General features: G+C 43.8%; 1 long non-coding RNA gene across 1 annotated transcript; it reads left to right on the plus strand.

Annotated features, from left to right (window-relative positions):
* The first annotated feature begins 251 nt into the window (after positions 1-251).
* Positions 252-6865, plus strand: LOC309520366. Its single transcript, XR_014214237.1, has 3 exons — positions 252-313; positions 3565-3640; positions 6482-6865. It is a non-coding gene; the product is annotated as an uncharacterized lncRNA (long non-coding RNA).
* The last annotated feature ends 571 nt before the right edge of the window (positions 6866-7436 follow it).

The following is a 7436-nucleotide window of genomic DNA, read 5'->3' on the forward strand; positions in this document are numbered from 1 at the left end:
CCTGTCCTCTTGCCTCTCCTCCGGTGGCACCTCCTTCCGGGTACCCCTGCCCTCGCCCAAGATGGCGGCAGCACAGGTTTTTCCGCCCGTTTCTCTCCCCTTCCTGTCCTCTTGCCTCTCCGGTGGCACCTCTTTCCGGGTACCCCTGCCCTCGCCCAAGATGGCGGCAGCACAGGCTCTTCCGCCCGTTTCCCTCCCCTTCCTGTCCTCTTGCCTCTCCTCCGGTGGCATCTCCTTCCGGTACCCCTGTTCTCGCCCAACATGGCGGTAGCACAGCCTCTTCTGCCCTTCCGAGCTAGGAGTGCAGAAAAAGGTGAAACTGCCAGGAAAAGGAGAGGAGGAGTGTGTGAGTGAGTGAGTGAGTGAGTGAGTGCATCCAAGGGTCATCTAGTCCAGCCCTCTGCAAAGAAGCTCAGAGCTACAATTCCCAGGTCTTCTTTGGGAATTCTATGGGAAGTAAGAGTTTCTACATTCATGAGCATTCACTTACAGTGCGCTCATGTTTTTACCTTTTATTGAAAGCGGCCACAAGTGACTTGGGTGGAGTATAAATAATAAAATTATATTGCTCCTGCTGCTGTTCTTCTCTTAGCCTAACTCACATCCAACCCAATACCAAACCTTAACCCGAATGCTCACCCTAACTCAAACCTAATCCTCACTCTAACCCTAAACTTAACCCAAACCTAAGCCTCAGTCTAAACCTAAGCCTAATTTAACCCTAACCCTAAGTAATAAAATTATATTTCTCCTTCTGCTGTTCTTCTCTTACCGTAACTCAACCCCAACTTTAACTCCTAATCCTAATCCAACTCAAACCCAACTCTCACTGTAACCCTAACCTTTACCCAAACCTAATCCTAAACGCTTTGCTCCTTTTTGTGGTGTTTTGTGTTATTGCTTCATTTGTTAGGTCATGAGGCTTTCTTTGTTTCTTGTGGTGTTGCTTCATTTAGCAGTTTTTTAATTGGCTTTTGTGTTTCTTTTGGTATTGCATCATCTTCATAGGTTGTTTGGATTTCTGATTAATTTGCTTTGGATTTCTGGTAGCTCTGCTTCTTTATGATTTGTTTCTGTGTTTCTGGTGTTTTGGCTTGGTTATGCCAAAAAATTGAAGACATACCACCAGAAGCACAAAAACCAAGAAATATTCCCAAAATGAGGCAAAACCAGGAGACATGAAAACCAAGCCAAATCAATGGAAAAGAAACAATCTCACCCAAAACCGCAGAACCATTCAAAGTAAAAGAAGCAAAACAATTAAATGCAAAAAACAAGCAAAACCACCCCAAATTAAACAAATCAGCAGAAAACAAAAAAGCAGTAAAGCCACCAATTACAAAGCAATGCCACAAGAAACTGGAAACCAGTTTTTAAAAAGCAAAACCAGAAACTCAACAAGCATGCAATTTGTGGGAGTCCAAAAGCACTTCAAGCAACAGAAATTAACCAACACAGCATACTAGTTTTCACTTAGTCTTGGGTTTCTGGTGAATGTGCTTCGTTTGCAGCTGGCTTCATTTCTTTTCCATTGGTTTAGCTTGTTTTTTGGACTTTTGCTTTATTGCTTCTTTTGAGAAGTTTTCTTGTTTTTGCATTCTGGTGGTAATACTTTTGAATGCTTTGGGGGTTTCTGGTGAATCTGCTTTGTTTGGGGTTGGTTGGCTTCTTTGTCAGTTTCCATTGATGTTGCTTTTACATGGTTCTTCTGCTTCTTTTCAGTAGGTTTTTGTGTTTTTAGTGGTTGACTTCATTGTTGGAATGGTCATTTCTGGTGGTTTTGCTTCATTTCTGGTGGTTTTCCTTTTATTCTTGGGATTATCAGATCTCATACAAATTAATATTCTCAAAGGTGCAAAACCCAAAAAACCTAGAAATGAAGCAAACTCACCATAAATCCAGCACCCAATCTGTTATGTACTAACCTTGGATCCTAGAATGCAACAACTGATTGGTCTTTTCCTGCAGGCCAATCAGGCTCACGCAGTAAACATCTCAGGGAAAACCAAAATCACCCCCACACCATGCAAAACTAAGGTTTAACTGGCTTTGGGGTTTCTGCGCAATTTACTTTTCCCCTCTTTTGGGGGGTTTCTGGTGGTATTTCTTCTGCTTCTCACATTTCTGTTTCTTTTCAATTGGTTTTGGGATTCTGGTGAATTTGGTAATGATTTGATTAAAGTCTCTGTCTGGCAATTTTCCTTTTTCATGAATTCCTTCCTTGTTGGGTTTCTGGTATCTCACTTTTGGTTTTCACATTTCTCTTAGTTTTGCTACGTTTCAGGTAGTTTGCTTACTTTTTGGAATTATCCAGTCTCATAAAAATGAAGCAATATCATTAGAAGCTTAAAAAGCATGGGGAAAAAAACCCCAGGCACTAACCCTAACCCTGAACGTCCACCTATCCCCTGCCCTAGCCCTAACCCTGATATTCTGGTCATCCATCTTGGGGATAACAATCTGGTGAGGTAAATTCAGTTGAGATCACTAAATATCAGCTGTGCTTCCTCATCCCTGAGTTTATCATAGTTTGGTTTGGAATGTTGTAGAGGTGCTTATGGAGTGGGGGCAGCCTTCCTAAGAAGGTGGATGGGCAAGACATAAAGCTAATCATTCTACAACGATGTTTGTGTTTGAAAATGTGGGTGCTTATATCCCTCATGGCAGAATTATGTTCTGTGCCCCACAGTTGTATAGACCTGGTGGTATGCATCTTTCTGATTTGGGTTGTGACATGATTCTTAAGGATCTGCAAAGAGCTCTGTTTGAGCACTTGCGTGTTTGTGGGTGGAGGTGAACAAGCACACCTGCCCAGACTTACCAGTAATTTGATTTGGTTACATTGGTCGAATCTGACTAGTTTTGCCGATCCTCAAGTTGTTATATTTAATAAATACAACCTATTTATCCACTTTTGGTTGTCTTGACTCTTCCTCCTGATGTGCTAGGAACCACTCCGTTTGGGGGGCACTGCAAAACATGCGGTTTTTACTGCAAACATTTTGCCAGACTTTGGCCTTGATTTGGAGTGAATCAGGCAATGTTGGGTCTTGGGGTGACCTTATGACCCCTGTCACTTACTTGGTTTGTCGGGCAAAATGCTAAAAAAATTCTACAATGTCTGGCAAAATGCTACAAAACTTTTGCCAGACTTTGGCACCAGTTTGGAGTGAACCGGACAATGTTGGGTTTTGGATATTAATTATGAACCCCGGTTTGATGTATCAATTACTCTATGGGGTGTTACAAAATGTGGGGGTTTTGCTGCAAAACTTTTACCAAATATCAGTTGTGATGGGATCCCAGATTTGGGGTTTTGTAGTTAAATGAAGCATTCTTTCAGTGCTTCTCGGGAAATGTGCAGTTTCCGTCAGATCAAACTAATACTACTGGATAAAATGATATGGTTGTTGATTATCAGACAGTTCTCCCATTTATCAAGGAAAACGTCTGTTATGGGTGGCTTTTGCTTGGTGTGTGTGACTGTTGACAGACAGATTTGAAAAGGAACACAGCTTCCTCTGTTTGTCTCACAGTAACTTACTGGCCTTTTTGATTATGCAGTCGGCTCGCCCAACACTTCCAGCTGGATTCCGAGGACAGGAAATGATTCTGCTAAAGGCTTTCTGTGAATATACCGGTAATTCCAGTTGATTTGTTTTAATGGTCACATACAGGCACTTTCTTTGGTTATAAAATGATGTTGTGAGTCTTATATCTGAGCAGTCAATAAACTCCCTCCCCCACAGAAACGCTTGTCTTACTTCTTCTTCTGCTTAGCATCCATACTTACATGTTTGTTTAAAGAAAGACTAACCCCACCCCGAACCCCACCTCCAGCTTTCATTTTATTATTCTAGTGACTAGTCATTGTTCATAGCAACACTTGATTTTGTTCCTAGACAAACTGCCCTGAAAGACAGTTACTATGAACTACATGTGTCTTCTTGATATATAAGGTTGTTGCTAGTTTCTGCAAAACACTTCTTTATCTTTCAACAAGAAATAAATGAATAGGAGGCTGCCCTAAGGAAGAAGTGTGATTGCATCTGGAATATCAGACTCTCTGTATTTTTATTTATTTACTTGATTTAGGGGTGGCCGCTTCACCCCCTGGTTATGCCCATGTCCCCAACTAACTGAGCTTCTTGGGATCATCCTGCCATGCTGTGAGCTACTACATTATCCTGCACTTTACAGAACCTTCCTTAGAGAATAAAAAACTGAGGCAAATTTCCAGTCTAAACAGGCTACACAAAAAGAAACAGCAGCGATTCTTTATGTTTGACTTAGAATCATAGAATCATAGAGTTGGAAGAGACCACAAGGGCCATCGAGTCCAACCCCCTGCCAAGCAGGAAACACCATCAGAGCACTCCTGGCATATGGTTGTCAAGCCTCTGCTTAAAGACCTCCAAAGTAGGAGACTCCACCACACTCCTGGGCAGCAAATTCCACTGTCAAACAGCTCTTACTGTCAGGAAGTTCTTCCTAATGTTTAGGTGGAATCTTGTGCTTGAGCGCCTGATATCTCGGAAAATCAACATCAGTGTTGGGGTGGGTGGGTCAGGGCATTTCTAAAATGTTATGATAGATGGAGCCATGGATGTGGCCAAGGGGGGCCAACTAAATAAAAATAAATAAAAATACATAGCTAACTGAGGTTCTGACCCCCTAACAAAAGGCCTGCCCCCACTAACAAAAATGCTGGCTACGCCCATGGATGAAGCCAACTACAGTGTAGCATGTGTGGGCCGTGGGGGCACAAATTTGTGGCAGGGGGCACAAACAGGTGCCCCCAAAGCAGGCTCCCTCATTGGTGCCTGGCTCTGTGTGAGAAGGAGCTGACCTAAGCTGCTTTGCTTCTGCTGGCCAGAGTTCTGTCCTTATGTTAGGCCTGATCCAGGGAAGAGAGCCGGAGGGTGGGTGGCCGCAGTGCACCTCGCTCCCAGTCACAGCAGCAGCTCCGCCTCCGGGTCACGTCTGACCTGGCGCACTCAAGGAGCCTGAGCAGCAGCTTCCCTGCCCCTCTCCTCCCCTGGACATGTGGGGCATGCCCCTCTCCCCTCGTTGAGTTCTGCAAAGGCAGCCTGAGACTGAGGAGGAAAGAGCTCACTGCTCATGCCAACCCTAGAGAGGATGTAAGAAAGAAGCAGGCTGTTGGAGGACAGCAGAGAAGCAATTGAGCTTGGTGGAGCAGTGCCCCAGTCCCCCTTAAGGATGAGCCTCCACTGACAGGGAGCAAGAAGGAATTTTAAATGGCGAAAGACAGGAGTGCCTGGCGTGCTCTGGTCCATGGGGTCACGAAGAGCCGGACACGACTAAACGACTAAACAACACAATATTGGCATGGGAACTACAATAGCTCAATGCTGCAATTTGTCTACCCTACTTAATATTTACCATTAAGGAAAGTATAAAGTCATAGAGTAAATCCTTTCAGCTTGTTGATGTGAAGCAGCAGACCTCAATCTGATACTGCAAATGTTATAGAATTATTGAATATTCAGAAGTATACCTCTCCACCACTCCTTAGTCAGGCTAGTTTTGGGCATTTATGGCAAGATTATCCCAAGTGGAAAGGAATAATGTATTTTCACTGTTATGTATTCAGTGGTCTGTCTTTGCTTCCCATTGTCTCAGGAATTGGGTAATTACCATCTCAAAGGAATGGCCAGACTACCAGGAAAGGCAATCAGATAAGGCATTATCAGATAACCTGGCAGACAGGAAAAACAACATTCAAATTTCTATTGTAGAAATTTCCCTTTTCTGTGATGTAGGTATGATGTTTGTGGGGGTGGTCTTGAGCTCCAGAGCAGGGAATTTCAAAATGGCAAGCACACATTGTTCGCGGTCCTCCTCCCCTCTCCTGTGTGTGAGAGGAGCACCCTGTTGCAACAGTTTAATAAAGATCAGGCTTACTAGCTGCTTTGCTTCTCAATATTCTCTGGTTGGCCTCTGTTATTTTCTCCTGCCGATGGAGAACCTACAAGGTTCTCCAATAAAGGAATAAGGGCAGATTTTGTTTACAACAACACAAAGACATCTGAAACTGTCGAATAAACTGCAAGAGTTTGTGGAAAATTGCTTTCACACACTAAAAGTTCCCTGCAACTAGAAAGCCAGCAAAGCAGGGGGAAGGCTAGCTTTTTTAATTGACAAGTACCTTCTCTATGATGTGCTAGGCTTTGGTTTTTACGCATAGAAGTGTTATTCCCCACCTGTATCTTGAAGTAGTATGGTCCATTTGGCCACCTCATCCTGCTGCATATGGAGAGTGCTGGAATTTTTAATTCTTAAGGAAACATTGTGTCTATTTTTCCCACATGAGATGTTTCTTTACTTATATCAATAATGTTATGAAAGACTTGTAGCATGCTTCAAGCTGATTAGCGCTTGGTGGCTGTGAAGCTTTAAATATAAAACAGACACATAGTGAAAGGATTTCTACACGCTGAATTTTTTATTTATTTCACAGAGCAATTGCTTTCAGCTTTGCAGAGGAGCCCGTAGTATCCAAACTACAGTACTTCCGTGAGAGCTGTGAAGCAGAGCTCCCTCCACTGGCTCTGCTGTGACAGGACAGCTCCCTCAGGCCTCCTCTCCCCACAACTGTTATCTGGGGCAGCCATCAGTGGGAGAGCTTTGCTGGAGGCCCAGCTCCTTCAGGCACCTCCAGCCCCTGAACTGTGCCAGCTGGTCAACATAGGAACAACTGTTTAGTGATTTGTGACTGAGATTTGATATTCCTCTTCCCTCCCTGCCCCCTTTGCCTGTGGGGAGGGACCATCTTGCTTTGATTGCGTTTAAGTTGTCTGGTGGTCTTGTTGGCTGAACAGCGAGGCACAAATGTTCCAAATAAATAAATCTCTAGACACAGTATAGAAAATTAGTGATCTTTGTAATGTGTGATTTTGTAGTACTACTTTGTAGTAGGGCGGCCAGATACCACATAGTATTTGAGCAAGAACAGAAGACCAAATAAGTGAATAAGGCTAAAACCGGGGTGGGGGGTTGGGGGTGCAAATGTGATTTACAAATTATGTGCTATAAGAAGCCAAGAAACCTCCTGCTGGGTCAGACCAAAAGCCAAGAGCCTTTCTTCCTCCAGTAGCCAATCAGATGCCTCCAGGAAAGCCAGCAACAGCCCTCCCCAATTGTTGCTCCCCAGCAACTAGAATTCAGAGACATACTGCCTTTGTACAAGGATCTATCACTTCTCCTTTGGGCAGACCACTCCTCCATGACCACAAACTTGACATGAGCCAACAGTGTGACGCGGCAGCTAAAAAAGCCAATGCAATTCTTGGCCTCATCAATAGGAGTATAGCAAGGGAAGTAATAGTGCCACTGTATTCTGCTCTGGTCAGACCTCACCTGGAGTACTGTGTCCAGTTCTGGGCACCACAATTCAAGAAGGACACTGACAAACT

Source organism: Podarcis vaucheri, assembly GCF_965113315.1.
Source record: "Podarcis vaucheri genome assembly, chromosome: 15".
Classification (NCBI taxonomy): domain Eukaryota; kingdom Metazoa; phylum Chordata; class Lepidosauria; order Squamata; family Lacertidae; genus Podarcis; species Podarcis vaucheri.